General features: G+C 42.7%; 3 pseudogenes; all 3 read right to left on the bottom strand.

The window, feature by feature from the left end:
* Nucleotides 1–675: 675 nt before the first annotated feature.
* On the bottom strand, nucleotides 676–1,568 carry LOC138156324 (splicing factor YJU2 pseudogene; annotated as a pseudogene).
* A 3,278-nt stretch (nucleotides 1,569–4,846) lies between these two features.
* LOC138156192 (parafibromin pseudogene) lies at nucleotides 4,847–6,435 on the bottom strand (annotated as a pseudogene).
* Nucleotides 6,436–10,839: 4,404 nt separating this feature from the next.
* Nucleotides 10,840–13,173, bottom strand: LOC138156247 (cell division cycle 5-like protein pseudogene; annotated as a pseudogene).
* Between the last annotated feature and the right edge of the window lie 5,896 nt (nucleotides 13,174–19,069).

The raw sequence follows: 19,069 nt of genomic DNA, 5'->3' as shown, positions 1-19,069 counted from the left end.
GGAAAAGAAGATGCCTGTTGTGGTAGCACATCATATGTCTTATAATTCAACTCCCCAAGGTTTAAGTGCCATCAGCTAACCTTGGGGTGGGAATAGGGGAAGGCAAACCTCCCAGGCATGGGGGGTTAGCACCAGGCACTGAGGAAAAGTGCCATTCCCTGTGGCATGTAATCAATGACATAGCAGCAACAGAAAGAAATGAATTCCAGCCTTGTCAGGGAGAAAAAGGTCCTCCAGTTCCAAGGATAGCAAGAGGTAACTGCTTCCCTTCCCAGTGATTCTGCTCTGGCTGCCTGGGCCTGAGAAGCATGAAGGTGGGGGTCCAAAGAAGTCATCCCTGCTCATATGGGGGGCATGAGGCTGGGAATGGATGGCAGATCTTCAGCTGCCACTCTCTAAAGAGGGAAGAGTGCCACAACAGGGAATGCTCCCAAGGCCTATGGGCCTGGAGAGGAGAGGAACAGTCAGTATGGGCAGCCAAGGAGTGGGGAAAGCACGGTGAGCTCACTAGACAGAGACTCCAGGAGAGAAGCTCCTGCCCCGACCCTCCTCTTCCCATTGCTTGGCTGACCAAACAGAGAAATAAACCAACTCCAACCTGGTTCCGTGGTCAGGCCCCACGGGGGAGAGGCCTTCAGGGTCTGGGGCCTCCCTCCAAGGGGAGGGGCTGATGCTTCAGCTGCTGTCTTCACTGTCTGAGTAAGCCCCCAGCTGGCTCAGGGAGGAGGCACCAGGAATCCGGGGCCACTCGCTGGCTTCCTTCAGACCCCGTGTTATGCCTGTACTTGGGGCGGTCAGGACCACATGCCCACTGCTTCTGCGGGTCCTTTGGGCGGGTGCCTTCTTTGCCACAAGCAGGCCTGCCAGCTCTGCCTTGCTGCCCAATGCTCCCACACTCCGTCCCCAGATCTCCAGCTTCTGCTTCTTTGGCCGCGGGACCCCCTCTGAGACGGCTGTGGGGTTGGCCCCAGTGGCCAGCTGGGAAGGCTTGAGTCGCCGTCCCCGGGCCTGTTCCATCACGGCCTCCATTTCCCTCTGGTCCTGCTCCTGCTCAGACTCGCGGTGACGCTGTAACATCGCCTCCAAGTCCACGTTAGCCTGGCGCTGCCTGAGCTCCTTCAGCTCCAGCAGGCTCTCCAGGACCTCCATCTCCAGCGTGGAGTCCTCGGTCCCATTCTCCAGCACCTTCGTGGGACCATTCAGTTCTTCATCTTCTCTTCCTCTGCCAGCAGTTTCTGAGCCTGGAAGTTCCGCGTGGCTCTGTGCTCCGAGGTATAATCTGCGTTCTCGGGGTCTGTTTGGAAGGTGATTTCAGCCAGACATCGGGTACACTTGATATAGAAACGAAAGATCGGGAGGCCCAGGGACAGCTCGTTCTGCACCGGCTCCTTGCGGGTGTTACATTTCCTGCCTTTATAAATATACTCGCCACATGTCTTACACCTCATGCTGAACGGGGCCATCAGCCTCACCACATACTGCCGGTCTTTGCGCAGCTTGTGTTTAGGGATTTTCGATGCATCAAAATCTGGTGGATAGTATTTATTTAAGACTTTTCTCTCAGACATCTGGGCGGAAGGGTGGGTGAGTCGACAATTGGCAGAGGCGACCAGGCAAACACGGAAATGGTGTGGGGACCCCCGAACCCAAAGCAGATCCTTCTTCCCAGCACGACCTTGGGCTTCAGAATGCTCTGCGAGCCCCAGAAAGGAGGTTGGTCACGCCAGATGGACCGGATCCCAGGGAGTAACCCAAACCAGGAATTCAGATTCCTGGTCAAAGCGGCCGCCTGCTCTTGCTGACACACAAGCCCCCCAAAACGAACACGCAGCTTCTATTGCCATCCCTTCTTCTTGGTTGACAGCAAATAATCAAGAAACGGAGGTCAGTGGTCTCTCTTGGTGACCAAAGATACCCAGCCAGCAAGAAAGCTTCTCAGCCTCTTTTATATCTGCTTTCCGAATGACCAATTACTGGTACCTCCTCTGGCAAGTTAATAGCCATCCTGATTGGTGGCTGTTAAGGAGGAGGTGGGCTGGGAGTTCACACCTCCTCCTGAGAGGGGGAGGGGCAGAAGCTGACATTCCAGCAGTCTCTAGCAATCTGGGCTAGAGACACCATTCCAGTCAGGAGTTCTCTGGCTAAGTTTCTCCTTGGTAAGCCAGGTTACCCCACACTTTGAAGGGAGCAAGGATGCTGTGATAGTAATGGCAATTAAAGATTCCCCTGTATTGGCTTGGTTTTCAAATTGATTGTATTAAAACCCAGAGTTTGTTAATCCCACCTGTGGGATGGGCTTGTTGATGTGAAAAGAAAGTCCTGAAGTGGGAGGAGCTGGTGATGTAGATTTGGAGAGACAAGAGAGAGGCGGAAGTTCTTTTTGGAAGCAGCACCTCGTGGAGAGGGAGAGAATAAGAGATTGCTGGTGGCCGCTTTGAATTGCCCTGGACTTTTGAGACCTGCCCCCTGAGCTGCCAAGGACTGAGGAGACATGGCTGTTTTGCTGGTACTTTGTCTGTCTGTTTTGATGTTATTTTGCCAGATTTGTCCACTGGTGAAAGACTGTCCTGTTGAAGAAGTCCTGGAACCTGGCATTTGGTTAAGAAGGCCTGAGACTGTCCTGCAGACAGAGAGTGAATACTGTCCACTGGTGAGGGACAGTACTGAGAGTGAATACTGTCCACTGGTGAGGGACAGTGCTGTTGTTGCAGGGGTCTGGGAGCCTTTCTGTTGGTTCAGAAGCCCTGAAGAAGGATTTTCTTGTTGTATGTTTACAGAAATCCTGGGAGAGGGCTTTGCTAATGTGTTCAGGGGTTCTAGGACTGTTCTACAGACAGAGGATAAATTCATGAAGGGACTGGCAATGTATCTTATGGCCTTGCTAAGCCTTGTCTCTCCAGGAACTAAGATTGCTGAGAACTTGCCTCGTGTCAAGATGAAGAAAAGACCTCCATTTGGGTATTAAGTGCTGTGTTTAAACTTGATGTAACTCTGGGGTAGATTCAATTGTGATCCAGGGGTGGGGAACTTTTGACCTTTTTGTGTTCTATGGTTGAGCAAATGAATGTATTTTACTTATGTTTGGAAACTAATCTCCATTTGAGAAGAGGGGCTTTGTGGTGGACTTAATTAAGGTATAGCCTAGGGGTGGAGAAGTATTTGGAACAGAGACTTTGTAATTGATTGAATGATTGGAAAGTCCTGGGGTGGGGTAGGCCTTGGAGATGATTTAATCACACTTAGTAAATGCTGTATTTTGAATGATGTCATGTTTTGATCTTCTCTGTTCTGGGTTTGTTACTGAATAAAATAGAGAGCACCTATGCTGGTATTTTGAACCTGGGAAGTTGCCTTTGCTTGGCATTACATTACAGATGCCTGGGTCCCTGCTAGTAGTGTGGACTAACTCTGTTTGACTTCTGGTGATGGGAAATCCCATGCTTTGGGAGGGACTGCAGGGGGATGGCATTCCTCAGCTAGAATGGGCTCTTCAGCTAGCAGAAGAGGTGGCCCTTGGAATCCAGAAGGGAATATTATAAATTATCATGAAGAATCAAATGATATACCATGAAAGTTAATTTTGCTCAGTGGCAACGGGACAATCCTGAACCAGTTTCAGGAGTTCCATAAGCCAGCATACTTCTGGATGATGAGAGAGATGAAGGAAAGGCTTTTCTGTAATATTGTTGGGGAGAAAGGTGTGAGCCTGTGAAAGACACATACTTGAGATATGGTTCTAATGCATTCACCTTCCATGAGATCAGCTTCACTGTTGCAGAATGGCATAACTGATGTCCCAGTCTATTTCTCTTTTTTTCATGATCAGCAACTGCATTCCATTAGTTTGGGAACTCTCTTCAGCCTGGGTCTGATATCAGGGCCCTGCAGGGCACAGGAAGAGGCTTTGTCCTGGGGGCCAATAAAAGAGCAGTGTACAATAAAGTTGCCTAGAAATACAAACTGGGACTTGCTGGTCCTAAAGAAGTCAGTCTTCTTAATTCCTTTCCCTGCCCCAACCTTTGCCCAATTTGGGCAGGAATAATAGCCCATGACTAGAAAAGCAATCACCAAATCTCCCACAGTGAAGACTGAGCAAGTCATCATGATTACACTCTTGTTTCTCCAAAGTCAAACACCCAACAGAATGTTAGGTCCTAGGAGGGACACCCAGACCCCTCCTCCCTGGGTTCCACCTAAGAATCTCTGATTCCTAAACTGTCCCATTCATTGTAGCTAGCTGTATATCTAACTCCTCCACTTGTGAATCTCTGTCATTTGGAAACTTTCCCTTTCTAACTGGGCATGAAACTCACTCTCCTAACTTCTAAATCCCTCTCAGTACTCAACTTTCCCTTTCTACCTGTGTGAGAATTGCCTAGTTGCAGAGGAGCCCACTGTGCTCTCTCTTCAGCCTGGGCCTGATCTAAGGGCCCTTCAGGCCAAGGAACAAGGTTCTTTCCTGGGGGCCAATAAAAGGGCAGTGTGCACTATAGCTGACTAGAATTGTAAATTGGGTCAATGGACTTCTTGGTCCTAAACGGAGTCAAAAGAATTAATCTTCTGCCCTTTTCCCCCAGGCCCTACCTTCTCCCAGGTTTCAGCAGGAACAAAAGCCCATCACTGGAAGAACAAAACAACCCAATGACCACCACATCTCCCTGTGTCTACAATGCAAACCCATTGAGACATTATTGCAGTCTCTTTTTTTCCCCTCCACGTCAAACACCCAACAAACTTAAAGTAAAGTTCTTGACCAATTCATGAATCAAGAGACTCAGTTTCCAGAATGGGGCATTTTCATGGTTCTTAGTCCAAATTTCAAGGGGGAAAATGGTAGCCAAGTAATTCAGAATCTCAAATGCGATTCATGCTTCACCATACACCTGTCCAATGTTTCCCCAAAATCTACAAACACTGGTCTGTCCAAATGACATTTATGATTGCTTAATTCTAAGACTGTCACATCCCATATCTGTACCTTTGGATCTAGGCATACTCCATCATATTTTAGATGAAAAGCTTTAATTTTAGCAGATATGTCAAGCAGTGATCCATCAGGTAATAGCCAAGGCCAACCTTAGAACTGCCACTTGGGGACCTGGACAAAAACTGCCACCACACCATCCCAGGCTTGAGGCCTAAGTTTGAGGGACTGATCTACTATAGGGGAGGGTGACTCTTCTGGTGGTGACCCTGGGCTGCATCTGATCTTTTCTTCTCTGAAAGAGTGCTTTACTTTCTCATTGGCAGCCTTGCCTTTTCTTCTCATCCGATGGCATAAATTTCAGGTCCTGGGAAAGTCTTTGGCATTAAGCATAGTGATAAAAGAGGTGGTAGTTGCTGGAATCATGAAAATTGGTGTCCAAGATGCTTTTGTCTGGTTTGCAGGTGGTCTTGCTTGGGAAACTGGTCTTGGTACTGGTTGTGCAGCAGGAGTTGGGGTCTTCCTAGCAGATGTGGCCACCTTTAGGGACTTCAGCGTCATTCCCTGGTAGGTGCCCCTTGTACCAATTTGGAAGCCTTGCGTTTCTTCTTTCCCTTTGAACCTTTCCTGATCATATCTGCTGTAGGCAGCTGGAATAGGTGGCTTATTGGGCATCCTCATGCACCCTATGAAGTGCAGGAGGCCTCTGCTCAGGTGCATGTCCTTCCTCCCTGGCTTTTACCCATTGAAGAATTGCCAAAACACTCTTGCCAATACGCTTTTCTCTGCTTTGCAGAATCGTCGTTCTTTTCCTCCATGCTCTCAGCTCACATCTCTGGTCACAGCTACCTCAACATCCACAAAACTTCTTGCTTAATCGCAACAATGTCATTATCTAGATCAGTCTTGATAGTTGGCTTTTTCTTGGCCATATCTTTTCCTTTGATGGCAGCGATTCTTTTCCACAGACATGGTGTCAGATAAGGTGCTGATCTGTGCTGTCTGCACCTTTCCTTCTCTGTGAGCCTCCAAGCTAGAAGCCCAGCGCTCCTTATCCAGATGCACACACTATGAATGGTTTCTTTGCCTCTGGGAATATCTCTTTGGCAGCTCTTTTTCCTTGCCTGGATCGTGGGGGGCCGATTTCAAGGGGGGCACTTCTGGCGATACTTGTCCAGGTTGATGTTTCGCCATTGAGATATGCTAGCAGAGATTTTCTATCAGGTCTTTGAACCACAGGAATGTTTTCATTTGCTGCTTGCCAGACATATGCAGGATGAGAAAGATGGACGTGATTCAGCAGGAAGAAGAGAGAATTCACAGTGTAGAACTCTCTGGGTCAGCTTTCCTTTCCAGTCTCCCAAGTCACATAGTTGGTCTTGACGTTCTTGGGCCAGGACAAGTCAGAAGATCACCTCATTGCCCTTCACCACTATCTCCTGCTTTTGGATGTTGTACTGGCTCAGGACGCTCACCACGTCCTCCCTCTTTCTGTGCCTCTTCAATGGCATCATTCATCAAGGGGGCAGCCTGAGAAGGTTGAAGACTCTTGCAATTTAGCAGCCATTCTGAATGGGAGGATCAAGCAGTCTTTGCTTGAGGGCTGGGGGGCTTAATGAAGTTCACTTGTTTTTTCCTTCCCTCAATCCCCTCAATGACTGCCCCCATCATTGGTTTACTCAGGAATTTAGTCAACATGCCTGGATGTTAGTCTGAGATGGTAGTCCAGGAATTAACTCTGGCTCCTCTTCCAACTCATCCCTCCTTGGTGTACATCTCTTCTTCTCCCCTGGTGGCTCCTAACATTATCGGCTCCCATTTCCCACTCCTGGACTCAGAATTCTTGCAGCTGTGCTCCCACTCCATTGCCTCAATCAGTTGGTCAATGAACTGGAGGGTAGAATCATTAAGAAAAGCCTGCCAGTGTTCAGCTGTGGTATTCTTCTCCATGCCCTTTCCTACACAATTTAATGCTGCCATGACCAGGGTGGCTCTGAGAAACCCAACACCCTTTTTACTGTCTTCTCTATCATCAGCTTCATCTCCTCCAGATCTCTCTTGGGCAGGGTCATTTTGTTGAAGTAGAAGGAAAAAGAGGCAGTGAAACACCCTGGGATACTCAACACAGCACCTCACAAAACTTCTGTCACTGCCACCTTTTTGGTTTCTTTAGCTACAGTATAGGATAGTGATGTTATATTGTTGTAAGGTAACCCAAATCCCATGCCACCTGATTTGGAGCCCACCTTTAAGCCCCTTTATATTTGTCTTTGTTTTTATCATAAACCCTGTAACTGCTTGAAACAGCTTAAAGGTGTAATCCTGGGTAAGATTTACCCAAGGCATAGTTCTGGCCCCTTTATCTTTTCTTAAGGTAGAACTCCCCTAAATCAGTAAGCCTTGAAACAGCAGCATGTATAAGGGTCATAGTGCAAGCTTGTATAGAGATCATGGGACAAGTCTATGTTGACCAAGCAGGGTCCCCCACACCCTTCACCCAGAACATGACCCTGACCTGTTCCATGACCCTAGCCTGTTCTGAGAATTCTACTGCCCCTGTGCCCTCCACCCTGTTCTAGGAAAGATCCTGATCACATCCTTGTACCCTTGTGCCATGTTTTCCAAATTAGCCCTGATATATAGATCCAACCAATAGCTGTTCTTGGCTTCAGTATGTCACTGCTTGTGCTAGCTCCCCTCCCCAATTGTGGTTTTTACCTTTATAAACTCAGTCTGTACCCCAGTACAGGGCTGCCTGATTTGAGTGTATACTCCAGGCAGTCTCGTGCTTGATCAATAAATACACATTTAAATTATCTAAAAGCCAAGTCTTGGTCTCGCTCTCATTCTCATCACAAAAATATCCCTACATCCCATCTCAGCTACCCTGAAAGATGCATGTCTTGATGAAGTTATTTCTTATCATCCCAATATTTTTAAAGGTCTCAACTGAATCTATGGTGAGTCCCATATAGGAACCGTGGCCGTGTGCATAGTATAGCATTCTTGGTGTTTTAAGACCTGTGGAATAAGGCAGCCAATGAAGCACTTGGGAGAATAAATCAGAATGATTGCTAGTAACTATTTGAATATTGGGCTTGTATTGGTAATCTACAAGCCTTCTGGGATGAGGACAGGATCTAGGATCCAATTCAAAGAGAAGTTGGTTGGTCGGGGTGATTTTTTTATAGAACAAACTGGTAGCAAAAAAAACAAAACAAAACTGGCTTCAATGACAAAGAAACAAGAATGCTTGAGCAGCTCCTATATCCTTAAGCAGAATTCAAAATGATTTAACTATTCATCCTTGTATTTTGGGAAAAAAAGTTAATGAATCCATAACGGGGATAGTCCTCTTGGTGGTGAAATTGGCAGCAGACAAAGCTTCCTAGACACTGATCCCAAATTTGTAGCATAGTAGGGACTGCCTAGTTGAGGAAGGACATTGGCATGATTTCTCTTCCATAGGATCCATCCTTGGATTCATAGGACAAGGAGAAGGAAGAGAATGAGAAGGCATTGGAAAAAACATAGAAATGGAGCAAGTTTACCATGGTGAGATGAAAATAAATGTTACTCATAGAATGCCTACCTAGCATGAAGTCTCCCTCTTGACCTTCCTGAAATGACCTTTCAGGAGCACTTCAGTACAAACATCTGAAAATTGCTGGGAAGGATGGCCTCAATGACCCAGCTCAGAATATAGCTTCCAAATGTGGCAGTAGTGGTATTGTCAATGTTCATGAGAAAAGAATCGATGGTATGATAGTTGAATACCCCTTGAATAGCTGAGGTCCAGAGAAACTACATATTTTTTTCTCCTCTATTAAAGTGATAGAAACCAGTTAGACAACCATGATATATTTCTAGTAAGATATTCATTAAACTCTACAGAATGAGGAAACCTAGGCTCGTTGTTTCTGTTGTTTTTTTATAGGGCTCATTCTCTGATTGCAATCTCTTCAGCATGGAATTTTTTTTTCAGAGACCTTATCCCTTCCAGTTAATGAGTTACTATCTCCTTTTGATATGACATGCATTTCACAAACACTTCCTCAGTGACCAAATCTGTTTCTTCACACCCAATATATTTTAGCACCACCTAAAGAAGCTCGAGGTATAGTGACTTTTTAGCAAAAATTTTTTTGGAAATGAATTGATCATCCTCTTTGGACTACATATTTTTACCAATTACCCTTATGAATAGACATTCCAAATGGCCACCCACTGAGAGTCAAGGTAGTCATTGCAATGATCCCCTGCTTGTACTTCAACCACATCTGAGTGGAAGGGATCTCTCCCCTCTTCAGGAGTTTACTTTAATGAAGTTAAGACATTGGAGTTAGAAATAGATTTGAGTCTCTGACATTTCTCAGAAGGGCAAGGAAACAGTTAACACTTTGTACTATCTCATTATAGAGGTAGAAATTTGATGGGGTAACTGGCCAGAGGAGTGGAAGAGTAAATGAATCTGACCCTCTTATCTTTTGAAGGAATCTATTACCTCACCCCCAAGTCCTCAACTACAACTATTTTAAAACAAAAGTCCCATGCAATGCCTCTAGATTGTGTTGGCAACTCCATGCAACTTGGTGAAAGAAAAGACATTTGAAACCTTTTTTCTTGAAGGGACTTGAGTTGTATTTTCACCCTGAATAAACTTTATTTTTGCTAAAAAAAAAAAAAAAAGAACATAAAAGGAAGTATAAAGTAGATGGCCCAGGGTGAGCTCTTATCATGACTTGAATAAAACATCCTTTGTCCTTTCTGAGAAAGTTTCAGTGATGAGCATCTAACAGGTCACTGTCACAGGACCACAAGTAGTCTTTGAGCATGTTTTAGAACCAAGAATGAGATGTCATGTTGTGTAATGAAGGAGGAAATGAATCTCCAAATTCACTTCCAAGTAGAAGTGAACCTCTCCCATGCCCAAATTGTATTTAAGGTTCCACTACAGCTGAGACAAGACATTGTTTACCTCTCTGTACCCTCTTATCCTCCACAGAAGTTGATTTACTTGTGGGGGAGGGTGCCTTAAGAGGCACTTTCCAAGAATTATCCATGACATACAATTTTCTGGTGCAAATTCTGGGAACTTTTCATAAAGTTTCTGCCACTGGTCAAATTCTCCAAGCTACAGCTCCAATTCAATGTAGACTTGAAACAATTTGGTTTTGGGACACTTGCCAATAGAGGTCCCGGGAAGTTCCTTAATCTCTCTGCATATAAATTTAATACAATATAAATGAACATAAACATAAAATAATTATATGAGTTTTAATACAAAATAACACCTCAGAGCACACTTTGGTAGGCAGAAATAATTTCAAGTCAGGAAAAAGCAGTTCTAAACCTAAAACAAACTTGGAGGATGTGATGAGCAAAGAAGAATCAAAGAGCTCAAAGGAAAAACAGGATTTGCAGATTTAGATTATCCACCCCAAATATTCATGAGGACTATTTGTGCTCAATCCATGGTAGAGTATTCTGAGATTGTATTGTTTTGATCAACCACAGTCAGACACATTGAAACTTGACTTTAGCATAGTGACCTCATCTTGGTCCTCTTCAACAGTGAAGGACCATAACCAACCAAACTCCCGTGGTACAGTTTGACCTTATTGAAGTGCATTCAAGGTTAAAGAATAAACTTAAAAAATTAAAAATATGTTTTTAAAGGTTAAAACTACAGCAAATTTAGTGAATATGACATAAGTAAAAGAATGATGATTCGCTCAATAAATTAACCTCTAAAATTCTTGTGGAGCCAGAGTTTATACATAAAGAATTTAATTGATTGAATCCATTCAAAACAAACAATAAATAAAGTCACAGATACATAAACATCAGCATCATTCTTCCAGAGGATGGAAGCCAGCATCTAACTCTTTCTATAACAAAATGCAAAGGATGTTTCAGTATTTTGACATTAAAGTCTCTTTCTCCAGCAGTAAATCAGCATATCTTTGCTGAAGCTCCTTTTCTCTTGCTTGCTGTAGCCAGACCTCTTCTTGTAGACACTCCACACTCCTTCGAATCTCTGATTTCTTATGTTTATTTCGCTTCTCCAAAGTACGAAGCTTCAAGTGAGTTCGCTCAATTAGGTCCCTTAAATCATTCAACAGCTTCATCAGTCCCATTGCTTGAGATTGGAAGACACCAAGCAAAATTTTCGTCTTTTCCATTTTGGCAGCTCTCTTAGCTTCTGTGGCCATGTGACCCCTGTTTATCTCAAGTCTCTTTTCAAGTGATTCAATTCTGTCCTTTTTGCTAGCCAAGTTGTCTTGTGTGTAATGGCTCTGCTGAGGTAGACAGAAAACTTGACTGGAACATTCTTCCCACACCTGTCTATAAGCTTCATTTGACAGCTCAACATGACTCAGTCCTTGTTTTACTACTTCCATCTCCTGTGTCACAAAGTCTTGAGCCTTTTTCAGTTCATCTTTGGAGAATTTCTCATAGGGGTTGTGTTCCAGGTAAGTTATGTGCTCAGTACTATGACTTCCAAATCCTAGAGTTTTCTCCTTTTTATTTCCAGCTTCTTCTCTGTAAGGATGATGCAGAAGATCATAATGAAACATTGTGATCATCTCTTTTTTCATGAGTTCTTCACTTTTCTTTAGGTCTGTTAGTGATGGTTCTACATCGAAAGGTCTTAGGATGGTTTCGTTGGCCTCTGAAGGTCTTGGCAGATCCTTCTGGACAGCTTTGTGCATTTGTTTTAATTCCTCAACATGTTCTGCATCTCGGATAGTCTGTTTTCGAGCATCTACATTAGCCCCATCTTCTACAGAAGTTTCATCAATCCCACGGTCTTCTAGTTCCTTCTCAGCATTTTCTGGTAGAGCAATATCAAAGTCATTCTTAGGAGCAGGAGGGCCCATCAGCCCTAAACAGAGATGCTCACGAGATTCTCTCTCCATCTGCTTCTCATACAAGGGGTCATTGTAATGTGCCAATCCCTCTTCAGGATTTATGTTTAGTTTGTCCCTTAGGGGGGTTCTGCCTGGGGTAGTGCCTACAACTGGTTTAGGAGTCATCCCAGCTCGAGGAGTCAATCCTTCAGCTCCATGAGAAGGAGTCCTGAATGGGGTAGACAAGACTGTGTTTGTCGTCTGGATGATCTGTCTTTCAGGAGTCACACCAGAGAAGTCACTCTCATGCAATAGTGTATTAAAACCACCTTTCAGTGGGGTGTCCACATGGGTAAGAGCCATCAAGTTCTGTCCTTCCTGCAGAATTCGATCTGGGGCAGCTGGAGTCTTGGGTGTCCTCAGAGCACTACGATTGTTGGTTACATTATACTCAGACAAAAGAGTACTGGAAGCAGAATTCATTATGCCAGAATCCTCTGCTGTCTGACGTGCAATTTCACTTGCTTGGCCAACTTTTACAACTTCCTGGAGTTCTGCATCTGAAATATGAGGTGCAGGAAGTACTAATTTGCTTCTCTTTCTAGTAAATTCTGCTACTCCACTGGTTTGAAGAATAGCTGATTGCAAATCAGACTCCCTTTTTCTTTTCAAATGTTGTTTGTCTTTCTTCCTATCTCTACTTTCCTTTTCAGATCTTAACTCTCCATCAAGTGCCTGAAAATTTTCTTCAGATGTGTCATAAAAACCTGGAGCAGGTTTTTTTTCAAATGGAATTTCTACATTGTAATCTACTTGTCTCTTCTTTTTCCTTTTCTTCTGAATTTCTGTGCCAGCTGCTCGAAACTCTCTTCTCTTTTGGAGGGCAGCAAGACGTCTTGCTTCTTCCAGCTGTTTCTCTCTTGCTTTTCTCTTGGCCTTCTTTCCTTGTAGGTTTGCCAGATGAGCTCTGACTTCTGAGAGCATTTCATGTTCATCCTCATCCATATCAACTGGATCAGGTCTGGCTGGCTTTGTTTCTGGATTTGGATCAATTTCTCCAGTTTGAAGTTTTCGTGGATCATCTGCTGTTTCTTCTTCATTCTCTCTTTGGGCAGCTTTATCCAGGAAAAACTCATAGTGCTCCAAGCACTGTGCAGTTGTCCTGCCAACAATTGGGCCAATGGTTCTCCACTGCGTTGGCATCAATTTGGCCAGGTGCAAAACCTTTTCTTCCTCCTCCCTAGACCATTTTGTTTTTTTAATGCTTGGGTCCAGCCATTCATACCATCTGGCAATCCGAGACCATTGGTTCTTCCCATATTTCATTACTGCTGCTTTGAGAATTTCATCCTCCATATTCCTCCATCCGCCCTCCTTGATCATAATCCTAGGCATCTCGGGGGAAGGGTTATTCAGCAATTCGAAGAGGTGATTGGGCAAACACTGAAATGGCGAAGTGCCCCCAGACCCAAAGCAGACCCTTCTTCCCAGCACGTTCTTTGGCTTTAGAATGCTCTGTGCAGGCACAGACAGCAGGTTAGACACGACAGATGACAGGGTCCCAGGGAGTAACCAAAACAAGGAATTCAAATTCCGGGTCAAAGTGGATGGATACTCTTGCTGACACACAAGTGCAAAAGAGCAAAAGAGGCAGCTTCTTTTCCAGTCCTTTCTTGGTTGACAGCAAATAATCGAGAAACAGAGGTCAGGAGTCTCTCTTGGTGACCAAAGATATGATCAGGCAAGGAAGTTCCTCAGCCTCTTTTATATCTGCCTTCCTAATGACCAATTACTGGTACCTCCTCTGGCTGGTGGAAACCAACTGTGATTGGTGGCTATTTAAGGAGGAGGTAGGCTGGGAGTTCACACCTCCTTCTGCAAGGGGGGAGGGGCATAAACTGACATTCTAGCAGCCTCTAGCAATCTGGGCTAGAGACACCATTCCACTCAGGATTTCTCTGGCTAAATTTCTCCTTTGTAAGCCAGGTCACTCCACACCTCGAAGGGAGCAAGGATGCCTGGGTCCCTGATAGTCCTGTGGACTAACTCTGATTGACTTCTGGTGATGGGAAATCCCAGGCTTTGGGAGGGGCTCCAGGGGGATGGCATTCCTCACCTAGAATGGGCTCTTCAGCTAGCAGAAGAGATGGCCCTTGGAATCCAGAAGGGAATATTATGAGTTACCATGAAGAAACAAATGATACAGCATTAAAATTAATTTTCCTCAATGAAACAGGACAAACCCTGATGGAATTTCAACTGCATTCCATCAGTTTGTGAGCCCTCTCTTCAACCTGGGTCTGATCTCAGGGTCCTTCAGAGCACAGGAGGAGGCTTTTTCCTGGGGGCTCATAAAAGGACAGTGTGGAATACAGTTGCCTAGAAATACAAACTGGGACTTCCTGGTCCTAAACAGGGTGAAAGAAATCAGTCTTCTTCTCAGCTCCATTCCCTCCCCTTACCTTTTCCCAATTTCAAAAGGAATAAAAGCCCATGACAAGAAAAGAAATCACTAAATTTCCCACAGTTCAGACTAAGACATCATTGTTATACTCTTGATGGTACAAAGTCAAACACCCAAAAAATATTAGGTCCCATTTGGGCCACCCAGACCCCTCCTTTCTGAGTTCCACCTAGCAACCTCTGATTCCTAAACAGTCTCATTGTAGCTAGGTGTGAATCTAGCTGTTCCACTTTATAATCTTTCATTTGTGAACTTTCCCTTTCTTACTAGGTGTGAATCTTGCTCTTCTGACTTCTAAATCTCTCTCAGTTGTAAACTTTCCCTTTCTAGCTACGTGAGAATCACCTAGTTGTAGAGGAACCCACTGTGCTCTCTCTTCAGCATGGGCCTGATCTAAGGGCCTTGCAGGCCACAGGAGAAGGATCTTTCCTGGGGGCCAATAAAAGGGTAGTGTGGACTACAGCTGCCTAGAAATGCAAACTGGGTCAATGGACCTCCTGGTACTAAAACAGAGTGAAAAGAAATGTCTCCCCTTTTCTCCCAACCCCTACCTTCTTCCAGGTTTCAATAGGAATAAAAGCCCATAATTGCAAATAAAATCACTTCATCTCCCTGTGTCTACAGTGCAAACCGATTAAGACATTATTGCACCCTTTTTTCCCCTCCAAGTCAAACACCCAACAAAATATGAAATTCCATTTGGGCCACCCAATTCTCTCCTTCCTCACTCCCACCTGTGAATCTCTGATTCATAAACAGTCTCCTTCTTGTTAGGAATGATTCTAGCTCTTCCACTTGTGAATCTCTCTAAATTGTTATCTTTCTCTTTCATGTAACTAGGTATGAAGCTAGCTTTTCCCCTGTGCTCTCTTAACTCTCAGGTTTAAGCATTATAGAACTATATCACTACCACAACTGGACCAAACTTATAACCCTGTCCAAATAGCAAATCTCAAACATTTTATCAGATAAAACTGTGGAAGAAGTTTTTGAAACCATGAATATAATCCCAGTGAAATGAAATGCATTTAACAAAAAAGTTAGCAACTTTTAGACAAGTTTTTAACATTTGAGTCTATAACCCAACAGCATCTAAATTACTAGAGTAGTTATTTTAACTACATACATATTAGGAATCCACTTAATTTTTCATCAACAGCACTAGGAACCAAGAGCTTCTTACAAATGATCCTTAAACGTGTGTGGCCACTACTTCAAGATACTCGTTTATCCTCATTTGCAAAGAGACTAAAAAGTCAAAGCTTCAGAAAATTCTTAAGTCAGTCTTTTATAATCTGTAGAGGTATGTACTGAGTCTTCTCATCTTAGAATTTATATTTCTCAACTAAAATTAAATCACTGGATTATAATCTGATCATGAGGCTTGATCTGAAGGTCTTCAAATATTGACCCTCTGATTAGATATTAGTCTGCTGCCTGAGATCAGCATTCTTCACTATTTCTGAAATCTACTTATTTACAACTGTTATCAGGATTAGAAAATTCTTACTATCTGCTATATATCTAAAGAGTTTTAAAAAAAGATATTTATAACAGTCTTGAACAATAAATCTATAACACAGGAGAATAAAAGTCTTCCTGATTACAGTTGTTCCACTTAAAATGAAACCAGTATTCAGTCTTTTACACCTGAATCTGTTTTCCAAATGCTATCATACAGAATGACAAAGTAATCATTTCAACTATTCAGTATTATTCTTTAGTAGAACCAATCATTTCAATAGTCATGGATCACTGGAATAGATTAGGTACACAAGATACAGTAGTGAATGAGTAGAGTAATCTATTGTTTGAGTTATCACCTCACATCTATCAGATTGTCATTTTCTTCTAACATTTTAGGCAAATGTTGGAGGGGATGGGGACAAATTGGGACACTAATACACTGTTGATAGAACTGTGCACTGATCCAAACATTTTATAGAGTGATTTGTCCAAAGAGGTATAAAACTGTGTTTACTCTTTGACCTAGAATACCACTGTTAGACCTGTTTCTCAAGATGATCAAGGAAAAAGGAAAAGAACTGATATATTCTAAAATATTTATAGCAACTCTCTTGGTGGTGACAAAGAAGAGGAAATGGGGGGGGGGGATGCCCATCAACTGGGGAATGACTAAGCCAGTTGAAGTATATGATGGTGAAGGAATAACATTGTACTGTAAGAAATGATGAGCTTGTTGATTTTAGGAAAACATGGAAAGACATGACATAATGGAAAGTGACACAAACAAACAAAATAACATGGTATACAGTAATATCAACATTATTCAAACAACAATTGTGAATAATCAATTTATTCTGAGTATTGTAAATACTCAGATCAAGTATAAAGGATCTGTGAAGGAAGATGCTACCCACCTTCAGAGAAAGAACTGATAAATCGAAATAAGCATCATATGCTTAAAAATAGTTTACCAGGGGTGGCTAGGGGTCCCAATGAATAGAGTACTGGCCATGGAGTCAGGAGGAGCTGAGCTTAAATCTGACCTCAGACACTTAACCCAAAAAACTAGCCTTGTGACCATGGGCAGGTCATTGAACCCCAAATGCCCCTCAAAAAAAGCAAAAAAAATATATATGTATATATAATTTACCAAATTTCACTAGAACAAAAGTTAGAAACATAAGGAAATTCACAATAACATGAATTAAAATATGGGGAATATTTTTTTTCCTTTTCAGAAATGATTTTATTGGGTAGGTAACTGACTGAAGAAGTTTCATCTGTAACCAAGATGGAATTTAACAATATGATGTTACATTCATATTTTTTATTTTTATTTATTTATTTATTTATTTTTATATATTTTTAAGCAATCGGGGTTAAGTAACTTGCTCAAGGTTACACGGCCAGTTATTTCTGAGTGTGGTGCTGAGTGTCTGAGCCCGGGATTCGATCTCCAGGTCGTCCCAACACTGGAGCCAGTACTCTTACTCGCTGAGCCACCTGGCTGCCCCTACATTCATATTTTTAAAATATATCTGAATGTACAGGAGTTTGTAAATAGATGTCAACTTACATTACTTTCCAAGGTCTGGTCTCCATTCCCTTGTATAATTCCACCAAAACTTATAAATAAACAAAAAAAAAAAAACAGTAGCAAATTCAGAAAGGCTAACCTGTCTGAAATAACTTTAAAATTAAAAGACTGAAAATAACAGTTAAACCAAGGAAGCCTGATAACACCATCTAGTTGCACATCTAACTAGAAAGGGAAACTTTACAAATGAGAGTTAGAAGTTGGAAGATCTAGGTTCACACCTAGCTAGGAAGGGAAAGTTTACAAATGAGAGATATTTAGAAGTTGGAAGATCTAGGTTCACACCTAGCTAGGAAGGGAAAATTTACCAATGAGAGAGATTTAGAAGTTAGAAGAGCTAGGTTCAAACACTCTTTGTACAAAATGGGGGTGAAATTATCAAACTAGGTTATAATATAGAGTAGGTTTCATCTGGGTTTTTTTGCCTATCGCTTGTGAAGTTTATGGAGTTATAACTGGAATAGTAATTACTAAACTCTCATTTTTTATCCTCAGTTTTCCATGATGGCAGGTGGCAGATCAAACTGACTTAAAAGGCTTTCACTAAAGAATGAAAGATTGAATAGAGCACCAGTCCAGGAGTCAGGAGCCACCTTGAGTTCAAATCCTCCCTGAGACACTTTGACATGTTTACTAGCTGTGTGACCTTGGACAATTTATTTAACCCTAATTTACTTGCTTTACCCCTTCAAAAAAAGAATTAAAGAATAAGATGAGAAATAAAACAAAAATTTTGAAGATGTAAGCAGAGAGGTGGTCAGTGGAGACATTTCAGTTCAGGAGAAGCTAAAAAAAGTATCAAAATATGACAATTATGGGTCGGTCCTGAGATTTTATAATTATCAGTTAGTGATTCACTGGGAAGACTGCATCCCTCAAAGAATCAAAGGAGGTATGAGGAAAATTGATTATAATGCTTTGTCATCTCATCGTTGGTAATAATGTGTAATATTCCCTTCTTCAAAGTTTGGTGTGACCTGACTTACAAAAAAGAAACTTAGTCAGAGAAATCCTGAATGTTGTGAATTCACTTCCTCAGATTGCTGCTAGAAGCTGCTTGAATCTCAGTTTAAGCTCCTCCCACCAACGGGAAGAAGTGAGAACTCTCAGACCTCTTCCTCCTTAAATATCAGTCAATCAGGGTTGACTTTCACTCATCAGGAAGGCAAACCTGGATATAAAGGAGCCCAAGGTTCTCCCTGCTGTCCAGGCATCTTTGGTCAGCAAGAAAGACCATTGACCTCAATTTCTTGATTATTTGCCATCAACCTCAGAGAAGGGACAGAAATAAGAGCTGCATATCCTTATAAGAAATCTGTCTCCTATTATAATGGACACAAGTGGAAAACTTTGTCCACAAGGGGAAAACTTGTTCGGAAATCTATGAATGGTTCTCTCCTTATTCAAAACAGCAAGATCTCCAGGAAAAAAAAGGGTGAGTGAATAATTTCCCCCCTAGTTTATGTATAATTTGGCAACATTTAAAACTTGGTATATTTCCTGGGCCATCCTTGGCAGGGAATGAATTCAACTTTCAAGGACGATCTCTCCAAACAGGATTGGGTGTTAACCTTTTAAGGTAGTTGGCCTCTTAGCCTTTAAAGAGGACCTTCAAAAATTGGGGTATTAAAAAAGAGCTACACTTTGGCATTTTCTGAAACTTGAATGGCTAAAGTCTGGTCTCCCTACCCAAATAGACAGTCAGTTGATTCCCAATAGGCTTCTCTAAAATCTGGGGGCAGTGGGTTGAGAAAATCTTATTT

The sequence above is a fragment of the Petaurus breviceps genome, unplaced genomic scaffold, assembly GCF_028583685.1.
Source record: "Petaurus breviceps papuanus isolate PSGF00001 unplaced genomic scaffold, PetGlider_PUasm1.0 99, whole genome shotgun sequence".
In the NCBI taxonomy this organism is placed as follows: domain Eukaryota; kingdom Metazoa; phylum Chordata; class Mammalia; order Diprotodontia; family Petauridae; genus Petaurus; species Petaurus breviceps.
The sequence above is the reverse complement of the archived record's forward strand: the minus strand, read 5'-3'. Positions and strand labels throughout refer to the sequence as shown.